Source organism: Leopardus geoffroyi, chromosome A1 (assembly GCF_018350155.1).
Source record: "Leopardus geoffroyi isolate Oge1 chromosome A1, O.geoffroyi_Oge1_pat1.0, whole genome shotgun sequence".
NCBI lineage: Eukaryota > Metazoa > Chordata > Mammalia > Carnivora > Felidae > Leopardus > Leopardus geoffroyi.
This window is the reverse complement of record NC_059326.1, coordinates 84895970-84914481: the sequence shown is the minus strand read 5'-3', so window position 1 is coordinate 84914481 and position 18512 is coordinate 84895970.

Sequence of the window (18512 nt, the reverse complement as noted above, 5' to 3'; positions counted from 1 at the left end):
ATTAATTTTGGCCAAAACGGGCAGCTGAATATGAAATTCTCAATGGTGTTTTGGTATTCCCAGAAAACATTCCATAGAACTCTGGGCTCTTCTGGGGATCATAGTCAGATTGCAATGCATAATAAATGCAAACATGTCCTCTGCTCTTTACTTTTTAATATTTTATTAAGTATTAACAATACTTAATAATACTTAATAGTTAATAATACCTAATAATAATAATAATGCTATGATCAGTCAGGTATTGCCATATTACCTACTGTAGGTCCTTGTGGTGGTTACTTTTATATCTCAAAAAATATATATAGTGTACTTTTATACCATATATAGTATACTATATACTATAGTACCCAGTTACTTTTTATTCTTAAGTAATTCTGCTTTTAAAAATATTTTTATTGAGATATAGTAGACATATATCACTGTGTAAGATTAAGGTGGACAATATTATAACTTGATACATGTATAGATTCCCAAATGGTTACCACAAGAAGGTTATTTACACATTCTACCCCTCACATAGTTACCATTTTCTTTCTGTTGTTATGATGATAACATTAAATCTATACTCTCATAGCACCTTTAAAGTATACATTGCAGTGATTCTAACTGTTTATTATAGTTATTATGCTATACATTAGATATAGAAAATGTAATTCTAGCAGTTAAATTCCAGGGCTGCTAAGTTGTTTGTCAATAATATCTGTGACAAGAAAAAGAGGGAAGTTTGCAAAATACAAATTAATTCTGTCAATTAACCACACTTTTTTCTTATTAATAGAGTATTTATTTGTCTTTCCTCTGTTAAACCCTGAGCCAATCACTCTTCCAAGGCTGCCTGGGGAAGTACAGGAAAAGGATAATACAGGGAAGGTGATTAGGGAAAGACCTATGGGAAATGGAGATGGCTCCTTCACATGGCAATAAACACTTTGTTATTATAGTTGTTGATATAATTTTTATAATTGAGATAAAATTGGTGTATAACATTATTTTAGTTTCAAGAGTAAAATATAATAAGACAATATTTGTATACACTATAAAGTGTTCATCACACTCTAGTTACCATTTGCCACCATTCAATTAACCCCCTTCACCCATTTTCCCATTTATGAAACCTGTTTCCTCTGTTCTCCCTGTTCCACCAATCTGTTCTCTGTATCTATGAGTATGATTTTGTTTTGTTTATTTAAATTCACCCTATAAGTGAAATCATGTTATTTTTCTTTCTCTGACATTTTATTCAGAAAAATACCCTCTGAGGAGATTGGAAAGTGGTTGCAGAGAGGGAGATCTTAGGCATGCCTTTTCCCATGAATATAACTATATAACCATTAAATCATCCTAAATACCTCAGAAATCAAACTGTCAGAACCAGACTGGCAGAATAAACTCCACAACTAAAGTAAGAGAAGAGGCCGCATCAAAGAATGTGAAGACATGCTTTAGGAGAGAAATGGATCATAGTTTCTGCAGTTAGGAGGCAGCAACAGACATGTAGAAGGGCAAGAAACTGAGTAACATACAGGAGAGAGTACAGGGAAAACAAATCCCTATAGCAATTGTCTTGGAAAATGAGGGGCTGAATTTTCTGACTTCTGGCAACAAACTGGACTTCAGCCTGAAGTTTCAAAAATCAGCAGCCTTGGCTGGGATAGAGCCTGATGGCAATGGGGCTACTTTCAGAAAAAAGACAGGAAAAGAACTTGCCAACACACAGCATGGAAAGACATTATGTAGAGAACATGGAGCACAGAGTGGAGGTTATTTTCTCATCTTGGAGCCTCTCCCAGAGAGGCAGCATTAATGGAGAGGAACTGGCAGACAGCACCTCCCTCTCCACCACTCAGCATAAGCTCAGGACTACCTGTGGGAACCTGTGTAGTACAATCACTAGCTACCTAACTGCTTACACCGAGCTGTGCCCCCATTCTCTAGTAAAGTACCCTTCCTGGTCACACTTGTTTCAGTGCCAACACAACATGCCCCACCCTCAGAAGATCTGCCCAAACCACTGCCCACACCCCAACTCTGAAGAGTTTTGTGGGTGTCAGTTCCAGTAGTGGTGGCAACATATCTCATTTCACAAGCAGACCAAAACACACCTATTTAAAATTCACCCCATTCAGGTAAGGGACCAAACACTGTTCACAACATGCAAAGAAAGCCTCAACAAATGATTGGACTGAAGGATAAAGTGATCAGAAGGATATAAACCAAACACATTGGATATATTCCCAGAAGGGTCATGCCCTGGGAAATAGGGGACACTATGTGTATGTGTGGGGGGGAGACTACACCACTTATTCTCCATTAAGTGATCATAATCCTCATGAAAAGGAGATGTAGCAGACTTTCTTAATACACAGAAAGAGGCACAGAGATGGAGACAAAATGAGAAGACAGAGGAATTCATACCAGATGAAAGAACAACACAAAGGCACGGCCAGAGCAAAACAGATATGAGTAACATGAATAACATGCCTAATGTAATATTTAAAGCAATTATTTTACATATATACCCTGGATGTGAAAAAAGAGTGGAGGACGTGAGTAAGACTCTTAATGCAGAAATAAGGATACCAAGGGCACCTGGGTGCCTCAGTCCATTAAGCGGGCTGACTTCAGCTCAGGTCATGATCTGGCAGTTTTCGGATTTGAGTCCTACATTGGGTTTTCAGATGTCAGTGCAGAGACTGTTTCAGATCCTCTTCCTATCTCTCTCTCTCTCTCTCAAAAATAAACATAAAAAATAAATAAGGAATAACATATAAGAGATAAAGCGTTCAGTAAAATAAATGAGAAACATGCTTGATGGAATGGACAGCAAACTGGAAGAAGTAGAATTAATTGATGATCCAGAAGACAAAGTACTGGAAAGTAATCGATTTGAACAAAAGAGAGAACAAAAAATGTTGCAAAAAGAGAAAAGACTGAGAGAACTCAGTGACTCAGTCAAGTGAAATAACCTTCATATTATAGGAGTCCCAGAAGAAAATGAGAGATAAAAAGGGGACAAAAAAATTATTTGAAGAAATAATACCAGAAATCTTCTTAATCTGTGGAAGGAAACAAATATGGAGATCCAGGAGGCACAAAGAACCCTCCAAATATCAACAAAAGCAGATTCACACCAAGACATATTCTAATTAAATTGGCAAAATATAGTGATAAAGAATACACCTTAAGGGGCGCCTGGGTGGCGCAGTCGGTTAAGCGTCCGACTTCAGCCAGGTCACGATCTCGCGGTCCGTGAGTTCGAGCCCTGCGTCAGGCTCTGGGATGATGGCTCAGAGCCTGGAGCCTGTTTCCGATTCTGTGTCTCCCTCTCTCTCTGCCCCTCCCCCATTCATACTCTGTCTCTCTCTGTCCCAAAAATAAATAAACGTTGAAAAAAAAAATTTAAAAAAAAAAAAAAAGAATACACCTTAAAAGCAGAAAGATAAGTGGCACCTGGATTGCTCAATTAAGCATCTGACTCCTGATTTTGGCTCATGTCATGCTCTCACAGTTTGTGGGAATGAGCCCTGCAATGAGGCTCTGCACCGATAGTGCAAAGCTTGCTTTGGATTCTCATTTTTTCTCTCTGCCTCTCCCACATTCTTCCATGAGTGTGTGCTCTCTTTCTCTCAAAATAAATAAATAAATACATAAATAAATATTAAAAAATATATGGTTTCCCTGAGAGCCCAAGAGACGCCACAGAATTAAGAGTTGAAATTTTCTGTATAATTCCCCTTTTTTTGATCAGTAATCTTTCTTCAGGAAACATTGATGATCAACTTTATGTTATTACATCCCTCAAGGCCAGGATCTGCCTTGGATCCATCAATTCCCTCATTGCTAAGTATGATTATGCATCTTTTCACCTAGGGTTCATTGCTGGGGCCTCACTTATTTATACAGTAGATGATGAGAAGTGTAAATATTATATATGTTTTCTATTATTCCAATTGTTGAGCAAACATAATACGTGTGTTTGGTCTAGATTATCTTGTTTTACATTTGATATAGAATTTATAACAATGTTATATGGACAGAAAAAGAGCTCCAATAAGTTACACCTGAAAAAATAAATGCAATGGTGGAACGGCTTTAAATAAACAGGAAAACAACACAGAAAATTAATCACATATAACTTGATATTTTTTAATTTAAATCCAAGTGAGTTAACATACAGTGTAATAATGATTTCAGGAATAGAATTTAGTGATTCATCACTGACATAAAACACCCAGTGCTCACCCAATAAGTGTCCTCCTAAATGTTCAACACCCATTAGCCCATCCCCCTACCCAGTAACCCACCAGCAACCTTCAGTTTGTTCTCTGTATTTAAGTGTCTCATATGGTTTGTCTTCCTCTTTGTTTTTATCTTATTTTTGCTTCCCTTCCCACACTTCATCTTTTTTGTTTCTTAAATTCTACATGTGATTGAAATCATATATATATATATATATCTGACTTATTTCACTTAGCATAATACACTCTAATTCCATCCACATAGTTCCGAAAGGCAAGATTTCATTCTTTTTGATCCCAGCGTAGTGTTCCATTGTATATATGTATAGCACCTGTTCTTTATCCATTCATCAGTCGATGGATATTTGGGGTCTTTCCACACTTTGTCAATTGTCGATAGTGCTGCTCTAAACATTTGGGTGCATGTGCCACATCGAATCAGCAATTTGTATCCTTTGGATAAGTACCTAGTAGTGAAATTGCTAGGCCATAGGGTAGTTCTATTTTTAATTTCTTGAGGAATCTCCATACAGTTTTCCAGACTATCTGCACCAGTTTGCATTCCCACCAGCAGTGTAAAGTTTTCCTCTTTCTCCTAATATTTGCCACCATCTGTCATTGCCTTAGTTAATTTTACCCATTCTGACAGGTGTGAGGTGGTGTCTCATTGTAGTGTTGATTTGTATTCCCCTGATGATGAGTGATGAGCATCTTTTCATGTGTCTGTTTGCCATCTGGAAATATTCTTTGGAAAATTGTCTACTCATGTCTTTTGCCCATTTATTCACTGGTTTATTGGTGGGGTTTGTTTTGGGGGTAGGGTGTTGATTGTGATAAGTTGTTTATAGATTTTGGATACTAACACTTTATCCCATATTTTACTTGCAAATATCTTCTCCCATTCCATCAGTTGCCTTTTAGTTTTGCTGATTGTTTCCATCCCTGTGCAGAAGTTTTTATCTTGATGAGGTCCAAATAAAAAATGTTCACTTTTTCTTTTGTCTCCCTTGCTTCTGGATACATGACAAGTAAGAAGTTCCTGCAGCCGAGGTCACAGAGGTTGTTGCCTGTGTTCTCCTCTATGATTTTAATGGCTTCATGCCTTTTATCTCTCATGCATTTTGAGTCAATTTTTGTGTTTGTTGTAAGAAAGTGGTCCAGGTTGATTGTTCTGCGTGTCACTATCATTTTCCCAACACCATTTGCTGAAGAGACTCTCTTTTTTCCATTGCATATTCTTTTCTACTTTGTCAAAGATTAGGGTCCACATGTATACATTTGTGGTCCATTTATGGGTTCTTAATTTTGTTGATACATTGACCTATGTGTCTGTTTTTGTGCCATTATCATACTGTCTTGATGATTAGAGCTTTTTTAATACAGCTTGAAGTCCTGAAGTGTTATGGCTCCAAATTTGGTTTTGTTTTTCAACATTAATTTGGCTATTAGGGGTATTTTCTGGTTCCATACAGATTTTAGGATTGTTTGTTCTAGCTCTGTGAAGAATACTGGTGTTCTTTCAATAGAGAATGCATTAAATAAGTAGATTGCTTTTGGTAGTAGTGACATTTTAACAATATTTGTTCTTACACCTCATGAGCATGGAATGTTTTTCCATGTTTGTGTGTGTGTCTTCATCAACTTTTTTCATATCTTTCTAGAGTTTTCAGCGTACAGATTTTTCACCTCTTTGGTTTGGTTTATTCCTAGTTATTTTATAGTTTTTGGTGTAATTGTAAATGGGATCAATTTCTTGATTTCTTTTTATGCTGCTTTGTTATTGGGTTGGCTGAAATACAAACAAGTTCTGTACATTGATTTTATATCCTGAGACTTTGTTGAATTCATGTATCAGTTCTAGCAGTTTTCTGGTGGAGTCTTTTGGGTTTTCCACATAGAGTATCATGTTGTGTGTGAAGAGTTAAAATTTGACTTCTACCTATCCAATTTAGATGTCTTTTATTTCTTTTTGTTGTCTGATTGTTGAGGCTGCACTTCTAATAGTATGTTGAATAACAGGGGTGAGAGTGGACATCCCTTTTGTGTTCCTACCTTAGAGGCAAATCTCTAAGCTTTTCCCCAATGAGGATCATGTAAGCTGTGGGTCTTTCATATATGGCCTTTATGACCTTGAGGTATGTTCCTTCTATCCCTACTTTTGTGAGGATTTTTATCAAGAAAGAATGCTGTATTTTGTCAAATGCTTTCTCTGCATCTATTGAGAAGATCATGTTGTTTTTATCCTTTCTTTTATTAATGTGATGCATCACATTGATTGACTTGTGGATTTTGAACCAGCCCTGCATACCAGGAATAAATCCCACATGATCATGGTGAATAAATCTTCTAATGTATTGTTGGATCTGGTTTGTTAGTATCTTATTGAGAATTTTTGCATCCGTGTTCATCAGAGAAATTGGTCTGTAGTTCTTTTTTTAACTGGGGTCTCTTTCTGGTTTTGAAATCAAGGTAATACTGTCCTTTTAGAAAGAGTTTGGAAGTTTTCTTTCCATTTCTAATTTTTTTAATAGCTTCAAAAGAATGGGTGTTACCTTTTCTTTAAATGTCTGGTAGAAATTCCCTGGAAAGTCATCCAGTCCTGGACTCTTGTTTATTGGGATACTTGTGATTATTTATTCAACTTATTCAATTTCTTTTCAATCAGATCAATTTATTGTATTTCTTCCTGTATCTGCTTTGGCAGTTTATATGTTTCTAGGAATTTGTTCATTTCTTCCAGATTTCCCCATTTGTTGGCATATAATTGCTCATAGTATTCTATTTATTGATTCTATTTCTGGGGTGTTGGTTGTGATCTCTCCTCTTTCATTCATGATTTTATTTATTTGGGCCCTTTCTTTTTTTATTTTTGATCAATCTGGCTAGGGACTTATCAATTTTGTTAATTCTTTCAAAGTAGCAGCTCCTGGTTCTATGATCTGTTTTACTGGGTTTTTGTTTGTTTGTTTGTTTGTTTGTTTTTGTTTTAATTTCTGTATCATTGACTTCTGCTCTAATTTTTATTGTTTCCCTTCTTTTGCTGGTTTTGGGCTTTATTTGCTCTTCTTTTCCCAGCTTTTTTTAGGAGTAAGTTAAGTTGTCTATTTGAGATGTTGCTTCCACCTTTAGGAATGCCTGGATTGCTATTTACTTCCTTCTTCTGACTTTTCTGCGTACCTAAGGTTTTGGATGGTCGTGTTTTCATTTTCATTGGCTTCCATGTACTTTTTAATTTCCTCTTCAATTTCTTCATTAACCCATTCATTCTTTAGTAGGATGTTCTTTAATCTCCAAATATTCATGGCCATTCCAAATTTTTTGTTGTGATTTATTTCGAGTTCCATGGTTTTGCATATGTGAAAATACACAAGGTATGATCTTGATTTTTTTTGTACTTGTTGAGGGCTGATTTGAGACCCAGTATGTGATATATTCTGGAGACTGTTCCAAGTGCACTTGAGAGGAATGTGTATTCTACTGCTTTAGGAAAAAGTGTTCTGAATATATCTGTTATGTCCATCCAGTCCACTGTGTCATTCAAAGCCATTGTATCCTTGTTGATTTTCTGCTTACATGATCTGTCCATTGATGTCAGTGATGTTTTGAAGTCCCCTACTATTATGGTATTATTATCAATAAATGTATTTATGTTTTTGATTATTTGATTTATATATTTGTGTGCCTCGCATTGGGGTATAAATATTACGCTTTTTAGATCTCTTGGTGGATAGACCCATTAATTATAATGCCCTTTTTTATCTCTTTTTATAGTCTTTATTTTAAAATTTAGTTTGTCTGATATAAATATGGCTGCTACAGCTTCCTTTGATGAACATTAGCATAATAGTTAGTTCTCCATCCCCTTACTTTCAACCTGAAGTTGCCTTTAGGTCTGAAATGTGTCTCCCATAAGGAGCATATAGATAGTCTTATTTTCTCATCCATTCTTATACCGTATGTCATTCGTTTGTAGCATTTAGTCCATTTGCCTTTAGAGTGAGTACTGAATTATATGAACTTAGTGCCACTGTGTTGCATATAGAATTGGAGTTTCTGGTGATTTTCTCTGGTCTTTTCTAGTCTTTGTTGCTTTTGGTCTGATTTGTTTTGTTTTATCTTTTTTTCATTTAAAGAATCCCCCCCTTAAAAATTTTTGCAGGGCTGGATTAGTGGTAACAAACTCCTTTAGTTTTTGTTTGTCTGGGAAACCTTTATCTCTCCTGTTTTGAATGAAAGCAGTACTGGATAAAGAATTCTTGGTTGCATACTTTTCTGATTCAGCACATTGAATATATTCTGCCACTCCTTTATGGCCTGTCAAGTTTCTGTGGATAGGTCTGCTGTGAACTTCATCTGTCTTTGTTAAGTTAAGGACTTTTTTTCCTTGTGGCTTTTTATGATTCTTTACGTTTATGTGTATTCTGTGAATTTGACAATAATAATCCTTTGTGATGTTTGGTTTTTGTTGAATCTAAAGGCAGTTCAGTGTTTCTTTGATTTTGATGTGTGTCCTTCCACAGATTAGGAAAGTTTTCCCCTATAACTTTCTGCACACTTTTCTCTCTGTTCATCTTCTGCGACACCTATGATTCAGTTGTTATTCCTTTTTAATAAGTCGCTGAGTTCCCTAAGTCTTGTATAGTGTTCTTTTCCCTTTATTTTCCTCTTTTTTTATGATTCATTATTCTCCATAATTTTATCTTCTATATCCCTGATTCGCTGCTCTGCTTCATCCATTCTTGCTGACATGACATCTATTTGAGATTGCATCTTGGTTATAGCATTTTTAAATTTGGCTTAACAAGATTTTTTTTTTCTTTTATCTCTGCAGACAGGGATTCTCTGGTGTTTTCTATGCTTTTTTTCAACCCCAACTAGTATTCTTATTATCCTGGCTCTAAATTCTATTTCAGATATCTTACTTATACCTGTATTGATTAAGTCTCTGGCTGTCATTTTTCCTGTTATTTCTTTTGGGGTGAATTCCTTTATTTTCTTATGTTGAAGACAAAATTAACAAAATAAATAATAAAAAATAAAACATTAAAACAAAACAAAAAAATCATATAAAGGAAGTTAGATCCTAGGTGTGTTTTGGTCTGCTTGTTGAAAAAAGGTTTATAGACTAGAGAAAAATCTAAAGGAAAAAAAAAAGTAAGAAAAAATTTAAAAATTAAAAAAAAATAATAACACAAATAAAAGAAATAGGAGAAACATTTTAAAACCATAAAAATAATGTAAAAAGAATAAAAATATTTTTTCTCTTTCTGTATCCAAGAAAAGGAAAGAAAAGAAAGAATGAAGAAAACAATATAAGCGAAATCAGAAGCAAGAAAATGAAAAAGAATAAATGAACCAGCCAACAGAATAAACCCTAATGACATTGCATCCAGTTTCCCCTAGAATTGAAACTGTGAAGCCCTCTATAGTCTGTACACTAAGGAGGTTGACTGACTTGTAATGGTATTCTGGGGGTTGTGCTTGGAAGGCACAGATCATCAGGGTTTGTTGTAACAGCATAGCTCTCCACTAGATGGTGCTACTTACTTTAATTGGATGGGTCAATGTGGTGCCCATGTGCATGTGCAAAGGAGGTGGAAATGGCTTCACCCAGCTCCCTAGTCTCTGGTATAGGTACTTCAAGCTCTCACTGACATGCAATCAAGCACCCCTCCTTTGCCTCAGGCTTCTGTCATCTCCCCACCTCTAGCCTGTCCTTGTCCAAACTGTCCATCTGCCAGGCGATACCTCATACCAGGGTTTTATTTCAGATAGGTCTGTGTTTCAAAACCCCACCCTTCAGAGATTACCCATGGCTTGGACTCAAGCCTACTTTCTGTGGGAGGGCCTCAGTGAGCAATGTCCAGGTGTTTGTTTGCCCCAGAAAATTTTCATGTGATCATACAGCAAAAGAGGTTCAGAGATTATGACAACACAGCTGGCATCAGGTTTCACTGCACTCTGGTGTCTTAGTCCCAATACTAGCAAATATGGCTGCTCACCAGGGTCCACTGGGATCTTTGTCTATGGGAAAGCTGTATAGCCTCTATCAAATAATCCCCAAGCAGGGCAATCATTTTTCCCTGTTTGGCACATGGGCCCCTCAGACCTCACTGTCCTTAATTCTTCACCAGAGCATCGCCAGGCACTGACTCTGAAACTTCAGACTCTGTGCTCCACTGTTTATAGAATCCTGGTGGTATTGAAACTCTCTTTTCTCCCTGTCAATTGTTTTGGAGAAAGATTTCTTATTCATTCCCCTGTGAGTGTTTTCACTCAATCTGTGTTTTTCTCTCCAGATACTTTTGGGGGGAATGGTTTTTATTGCACAATCTGATGTGCTGCATTCTCCAGGTTTCATTTTCTCCCTGTCGTCTCTCTGTGAAAACCACTCCCTACTTTCTCTGGCTTTTCTTTCCCCCAGTTCACCTCTCCACATTGCATACGTGCTGAGTTCTGTGACTCAGGTTATGCAGATGTTGTGTTAATCCTCGGATTAATCAAAATGGTTTGGTGGTGAAGTAGCTGCATTTCAGGGATAAGACAAGCCCAGGGTATACATTCTTTTCCACCATTGTATCTCCTCTTTATATTCTTGAATTAATTGTAAAACTTGTTTTCTTCTTTGTCAACAGTTTTTTGTACTTTATAGAATGTTTGTGCTAATTGATTAACATTTTAATTACATTATTAGTTACTATTTGTACATATTCTCTGGCAAATTTGTTTTCATAGATACTATATCTTGGGTGTATGTAGTTTTACTTCCCAGAACATCTGATAATCAACATATGTATATATGTTGGTAAAGCTTTTATTAACCTGTGGTAATAGTGTTTGTGTGACAAATCTAGTTTTATACCAAATAGAGGTGAAATCATGGGGAAACATGGTTTCACTAAAATACAACATCAAGATTTTTATAGAGGTGTTCTGTTGACCTCCCCCCCAACAGAACCTTCCTTTACTCTTATGCCATATGTTAGATTGAGCTGGTGTTATAACAATAAAGTTGGCTGTTGTAAATTCTGGATTCCTTTATTTTTCTGGACAGAGCTATATCCCTTTTCTCATCTCACAAACATATGTAGATATCCAGGTCCAAAAGGTATTATGATGCAGTAAAGATAATCCTGTTCCAATAAGAATACATGTAGAATTAATAATCATCCCAATATCAACAAATTCAACATCATAAATATGATTTGTGACTAATTTATGCATCAAGGCAGTGACAGAACAAAAGTATAAGTTACAAGTTTGTTTAGTAATTTTCCATAGGTTAGTAAGACTATGTAATTTTCATAAAATCATATATGGGGCTGTTGTTGTTAATGCAGATGACCACTGATTCATGGCCACTTTTGATCCCATATGAATTAACCTATCATATAAACCTTGTTTCATTAAACTTCATGCTCTTTCCCATTGCTGAGTGCAGGCATTTGTTTCCATAAGGTTTTGGGCTTCGTTTATCCAATTTATTACTTCTAAGTTATCAGCCCAGGTAGCTTTACAACCTTGACTCTCATCTTGAAGTAACCACTCTAGTTTCCCCTTTTCTACAAATTTGTTTTCCTTTTTGGTGTACCTTTCCTTAGTAAAGACAAATTCTGTTTACCCTAAAATTCCAAGTTCAACCCCAAGGCTCCCAAAACTCTTTGTTCTTTGGAGCTAATGTTGATTAATCCACCATAGGTGTTGTTGCCATTGTAAAGTAATAGCCTTAGTACAGTTTGGGTACAAATTTTGTACCCAAAAATTTTGAGCTCCCCATGTCAAAGTTAATTTGGTATTAGTTATTTTGAAGCACAATTTGTTTTGTGTGTATCAAAAGGCTTCCCATAACATTCATGGTCTTATACTTGAATTAGTATATGGGGGAGGTTGTGACCATCAATTTATTCCTAATAGGTTTTTTCTCTTTTCTTTCCTTTATTTTTTATATGTTTTTATTTCTTTTGTTTATTTGTCTTAATCTATTTCATCCAAACAGCACGGCTTGTGTATAGATTGAATATTTTGGCAGCTAGGGCAAGCTGCTGCTAATCGTTGTCTTTCATATTTGCAGTCTATTGCAAAAAAAAATCATCCAAATTTATTGAAACACAGTGATCAGTTTGCTGAGTATTATAAATTATACAGGTAGGGTTTGAATTTGGTAATATTTATTAGAACATTAATCCTAGCATGTGTTTCCTATAATAAATATATCCCAATAAGTAGGCACCAAAAGTTAAATGCCTATTTGAGCTACTCTATGGAGTCATAAACATGTGGTGTAAGTTGTCAGTATAGTGTATAGCTGTGGTGCTCTTCCAGTGACATTAGTAAATCTAGCATGTAAACAGAAGATTTTATCATGGTGTAATAGAAAAGGGGGTGGAGATAAATATGCAGGCTTACGATAATCTAAGTTTACAGAGTTGCAAAGCATACTGAAAAATAGAACAGGCTTGGTCCTCAATCTGGGGATTAGCTGTCTACTCAGTTTTCATCTGTTTCTCATCATCATAACAGCAAATGTTGCTTTAGGAGGAGCCCAGTGTCATAAATAGGAGTTGAAGTCCACTCAGGTGAAGGTGACTTTTTTAAAGTGATAAACATGGATCCGTGAGCTCATTTCCCTTAACTTGGAAGCACAGGAATATTTTAAGAGTACCTGGTGAGGTCCTTTCCTTTGCTCTCTCTCTCTGTCTCTCTCTCCTTCATTTGAGAATTTAGGAAGTCAGAAATCAAACCAGTACTTTGTTTTGGGAACAACAAAGGCCTGAATTAGGCCTTGACAATAGGATAGTATATTCCCTTTTAATAAGGTGGGCTCATATCACCCTTTTTTAAACCTCATAGGTCATCCTGTTACCATTTCAAATGGGTAAAGTTGATGTTTGGCTAAAGGAGTAGACCTGAGAATCAAACACACAAGTGGATGAACTTTTGGCTATGGTTGGTTAAAAGCTTCAGAAAATTTTGTTAATTAAATTTTAATTGCACCATTAGTTCTTTCTACCAATCCAGAAGATTGAGGATGATAAGCACAGTGAAAATGCTGCATTATTGGCCAAACATTGCATATTGTTTCAATTATTTGTTCTGTGAAATGGGAGACTTTGTCACTATCTAGTTCTGAAGGAACTACCCAATCAGGAATAATTACTTTCAATTAATATTTTAGCTACTGTGAAGGCAGCAGCTCTCTAACAGGGGAAGACTTTGACCCAATGAGAAAACATGTAATTCAAAACATATTTATATCCTTGAGTAAGTGGTAAATGAATAAAGTCGATGTGCCATATTTCAAAGGGACTCTTTGGGAATGGAAAAGACCTTGAGATCCACTCAGTAATTGTATTTTAAGACAAATTGTACAGTGTTTATATAGCTTATAAGCAGCTTTTGGGAGAATTTTCCAAATGTATTGTTTTCCCCAGTATTTTTCAGGTCCCCAATTAATTAATTGATGAAAATATAATAAAAGGGGCATCTGGGAACTAAGAAACAATGGGTTTTCTATTGGCCCTTCCCATATCTGTGATAGGGAGTCTAATTCGACCCCGCCTTTTTTTCTTAGAAATATTTTCTTATGCCTTCAAAATAAGATTTTTAAAGTTTATTTATTTATTTTGAGAGTAAAAAGAAACAGGGGAGGGGCAAGGAGCAAGGGAGAGAAAGAAACCCAAGCAGGTTCCATGCTGTCATCATGGAGCCCAACGTGGACTTGATCTTTTGAATCATGAGATTATGCCCAGAGCTGAAATCCAGAGTTGATCACTTAACCAACTGAACAACCCAGGTGCTCCAAGATTTTTTTTTAAAGAAAACTAATAGAGATTAAAGGAACACTCAAGAATATGTGTCAAGTCCACCTTCAAGGCTGCCAGGTTGGCAGCTGAATCAGCTAAATTGTTTCCTTTAACTTCTGTGGTGTCTGCATTTTCATGTACAAGAAGTTTTTAATAGAAAGTTGTTGTAGTAATTGTATAGCCTCTAGTAATTGGGCTACTTATTTTCCATTTTATTTAATAGGTTGTCTAGTAGAGGTCAGAAATTCTCTTTATTTCCATAGTATGCCAAAGTAATGAGTGACTCCAAAAATATAATGGCTGTAACTATACGTATTAGCAATTTTATCTTTTGCTAGCTGGCAAGCTCTAATCAGAGCTATCAATTCTGCCTGTTGAGTTTACTTAACGCTTTGTAAATAAGAGCTTTCAATAATATCAGGTAGTGATATGATAGCATACCCAGCTTGGTAATGTCCTTGTTCATCCTTAGATAAAACTTGATGGTGGACCATGTTAGATCTTCATTATCAAGAGGCATTCCCTGTAAATAATTTCCTGGTGTAAGAAGATAATCAGTTAACATAATACAATCATGAGTATTAAGGTGTTAAGTGCCCTCTGGTGTGGGTAGTAAAGTGAAAGAAGGATTCAGAATATGCCATTGCATTAGGTGATGGTAGTTGAAGATAAGAATGATTCATAAGAAGCAAGTCGGTTAGAGAAATGTTGGGTATAATAAGCATTCAGAAGGGCTTCAGCTGAGTGAGGCACATAGATAATTAAAGAAGAGCTCATAATTATTTCTCCAGTGGCTTTGCAGTGGAGGGATGTGGGAGAAATAGCCCTTAAACAAGAGTGAAGGGACGCTTTAGCCTCTGAATCTTGTTGCTGGCTATGATATCCTAGTGGATGATAGTAATCACTATGTTTTTGAGCTAATACTCATAGGTAATGCCTTCTATTTTCATGTATAAAGGGGAAAAAAGGTAATTTATAGTTAAGGTGACCTGAAACTAGGGTCTGAGTTAATATATACCTTAGTGTTTCTGCAGATTTTTGTCCTTCAGGGGTCCAGATCATGGGTCCAGATTGGTTTAACTTTAATAGAGTTTTTAAAGTTTACTTATTTATTTGTGTGTAGGAGACAGAAATAATTTAAAGTAGGCCATGAACTGTCAGTGTGGAGCCGACACAGGTTCGAACCCATGGGCCATGAGATCATGATTTGAGCCAAAATCAAGAGTCATATGCTTAACTGACTGAGAGACCCAGGTGCCACTATCTTAAATAGATTACATAAAGGTTGAATTATAATAGGAAAAATTAGGTATCTAGTTTTGGCAATAGCTTATAAGCCCTAGAAATCCTCTTAATTATCTCTTGGTTTTGGACAAATGGAAAAAAAAATTCCTCTTATGTTTTCAGCATCTGTCAATAGGTCATCTTTTGATATCATTCTATTTTGATGGTATTTTACTATAGATAAGTAAAATTGCAATATGTTTCTTGAGACTTTATGGCACTGAGAGGCCAGTTGTTTTAACAACAACAAAAAAAAATAGAGTCCTTTTGAGAATCTGTTTCTGTGTTTAAGCATAGCAGTAGGCGATCTACATATTGAATAAGAGTAGAGTGTTCAGGAAAAATTCATTTCTTCTAAATCAGCTCTTAAGATCAGAGAAAAATATCCCTGTGGCATTACAGTCCAATTATATTGACGACCTTCCCAAGAGAAGGCAAATGGATATTGACTATCTTTACCTGCATGAATGTTAAAGAAGAAAAAGCACCACGTAGATAAACTGGTTAAAAAAAAACATATCTGTCTGTCTATATATCTATATCTATATCTATATCTATATATTTATATTTGTATCTATATCTATGTCATATCTATATCTCTATTTATCTAGGCATTAGTGGGTATAGCAGAAAGTATCTCATGGGGATTAGGAACTATAGGGTGGGTTTGCATGACAATGGTGATTATGGATCTCAAATCTTTGACAAATCACCATCCTTTATCATGAGCTTTTGTTCCAGAAATATTGGAGTGTTACAAGGGGTACTACAAGGAATGTTTCCTTTTTAAGTAATCTTGAATAATTGTCCTAATTCCATTTATAGCTTCAGATTTTAGTGAATATTTGAAAATACTGGGCAATGGTTTGGATTCATCTATAGTTATTTTATTGAAGGGGCAAACTTAAATTTTCCTATATCATTGGAAGAAGAGGATCATAATTATTCTGGCACCTGAGATAAGAAATGCTTGTTAACTTTACAGACTTGATTAGCTTGACATAAAACCATAACCCTTGCAGAAATATCCTTTTGAGCTTCAATTATATTTTCTAAATTTAAACACAATTTTCCTTTCTGTGAGAAAGAGATATGAGTATTTTATTTTTGTAAAAAAATCATCACCAACTAGATGAATTGGATCACAATGTACCAAATGGAAAATATATTGTCCTGTTACATCTCTAAGTGGGAAAGTCATAGGTTTAGATGTATATACCTGAAGAGGTTGATTTGAAACCCTATCATTTGGATAATTTCTTTACTCTAAAGAGGGCAGTGTATCACAGTAGGGCTAAGTACAAATAATGTGTCTCCTGTGTCCCTGAAGGACTTATTAATTTCACCATCTGTATTAATATCAATTTTTCCTAAAGTATTGGTAAGGAATAAGGGGGATATCTCTTGATTTTATATTAGCACCTCTATTATTTCTTTTTTATTATGTTGTTTTCAAATACCATTTCAATTTATGACACTCTATTTTAATATGACCAAGCTTTTTATAATAATAACATGTATGGTCATAAGTTGAATTTTATTTTATCCTTTGGAATGATTTTTTTCTGAGCTTTAGTTAACTGTTGAAGTTGAAAATTCATGACCTTGATAGGTTTAGCTTTCTCTTTTTGCTATTGTTGTGTTTTAGGTACTGATATAGAAAAGATATGAGGGCAGAAGTGGCTAAGGAGGCCCATTCCACATCACATTGTCTAATGACGGTAGCCAACTTTTCATCTAAGTCTTCTGAGAAGGTAGAATTTAGCAATGGGTTATTTTGATGATTTTGAAAACTTACAGGAGACATCCCTGAAAATTTTAAAATCATAAAAAATCAAACATATATTCTCCTTATTTGTGTTTATATTGTTGAATTTGAGTCCAATCCCAATCAATTATTTAGGGAATATAGTAGATTTTTCCTGAGATAGTCTATGAGCAATATATCTGTCTCTTTCTAAACCAGATGATTCATATTTAGGAAAATCCTCTATAGGATTTTTCCATTTCTATTTTTTTCATTTATACTTTGGCTTTGCTGTCAGAATCAGCATATGCGTAAGTCACTATAACTCATGATACCCTGACTTCTTTGCCTTTAAAATAAGGTAAAATTCCTGAACTTATAGGGATCTGCAATACGTTGGGCAAGTCCTTAGTCAGATTTTTAAGTTCCCTCCTTGTTCATGGAGCATAAATGAGGGCTGGTTCACCTTTCCCTATAATGAGCTTTTCATTGAATGGAGGTTCAATAACCTTTATGTCTTTGGTAGCTAGGTTATGATGCTTAGAGCTTTCAGAAGAAAAGATTGTGGAGGTAGGGTAAACGAGTCAAAATACGAGTTCAGTTAGAAGTGGGTATAGAAAGGTAGGGAGAAAAAGAATTTCAGTAGCTGTTTTGGGCCCTTTTCCAGTTTTTCTATCACTTCTAAAAGTGTCTCATTAGTTTCCTGTAATGAAAGCAGCTTATCACTTTCTCTTTTAAAAGTTACTATACACCAGTTAAAGTATGGTTCCCATTCATATAGTTTAGTTTTGTAACTGCTCTCTTAAATTGTACACTCAAGAAAATCAATTTAGACACGTCAGAAGAACCCCATTTGGACCACCTAAGGCGCAGGTTACCCTTGATTAGATCCTCTATTTAAACAATCACTTGCAGGTAGAGGATCCATGTGTGTTACAGACTGCCAGAGTTCCAGTGAGTGCTTGTTACTTTCTTGGCTTTGCTTACCTTTGATGGATGGTTTCTCATTAATTTTCATTTCACTTTACATTTAGAATAGTGCTTGAACCCGTCGCCCATCCCCCAGCCAAAATCCCAAAGGGAACCAGTTCCTGCCAGGGAATTTGCTTGCTCCCGCAAACACTCAACACTGTGCTTCTGTGGAGCCACTGCTCCAGCAGCGGGTCTGATGCCCTCCCACTGCCACAGGACCCCTCCTGAAGTGGATCACCGAAGGAGAAGCGAGCTAAGCCTGCCCCTACTGACCCCATGAACCTTGCCTACCCACCCCAGCTAATACCCAGATCCCTAGCACCACAAGCCTGGCAGTGTGCAAGTAGCCCAGATGGGCCACACCACCCCACAGTGAATCCAGCCCCTAGGAGAGGGGAAGACAAGACATACACCAGTCTGACTGGGCCCCAGCGGTGGGCTGGGGGCAGACATCAGGTCTGACTG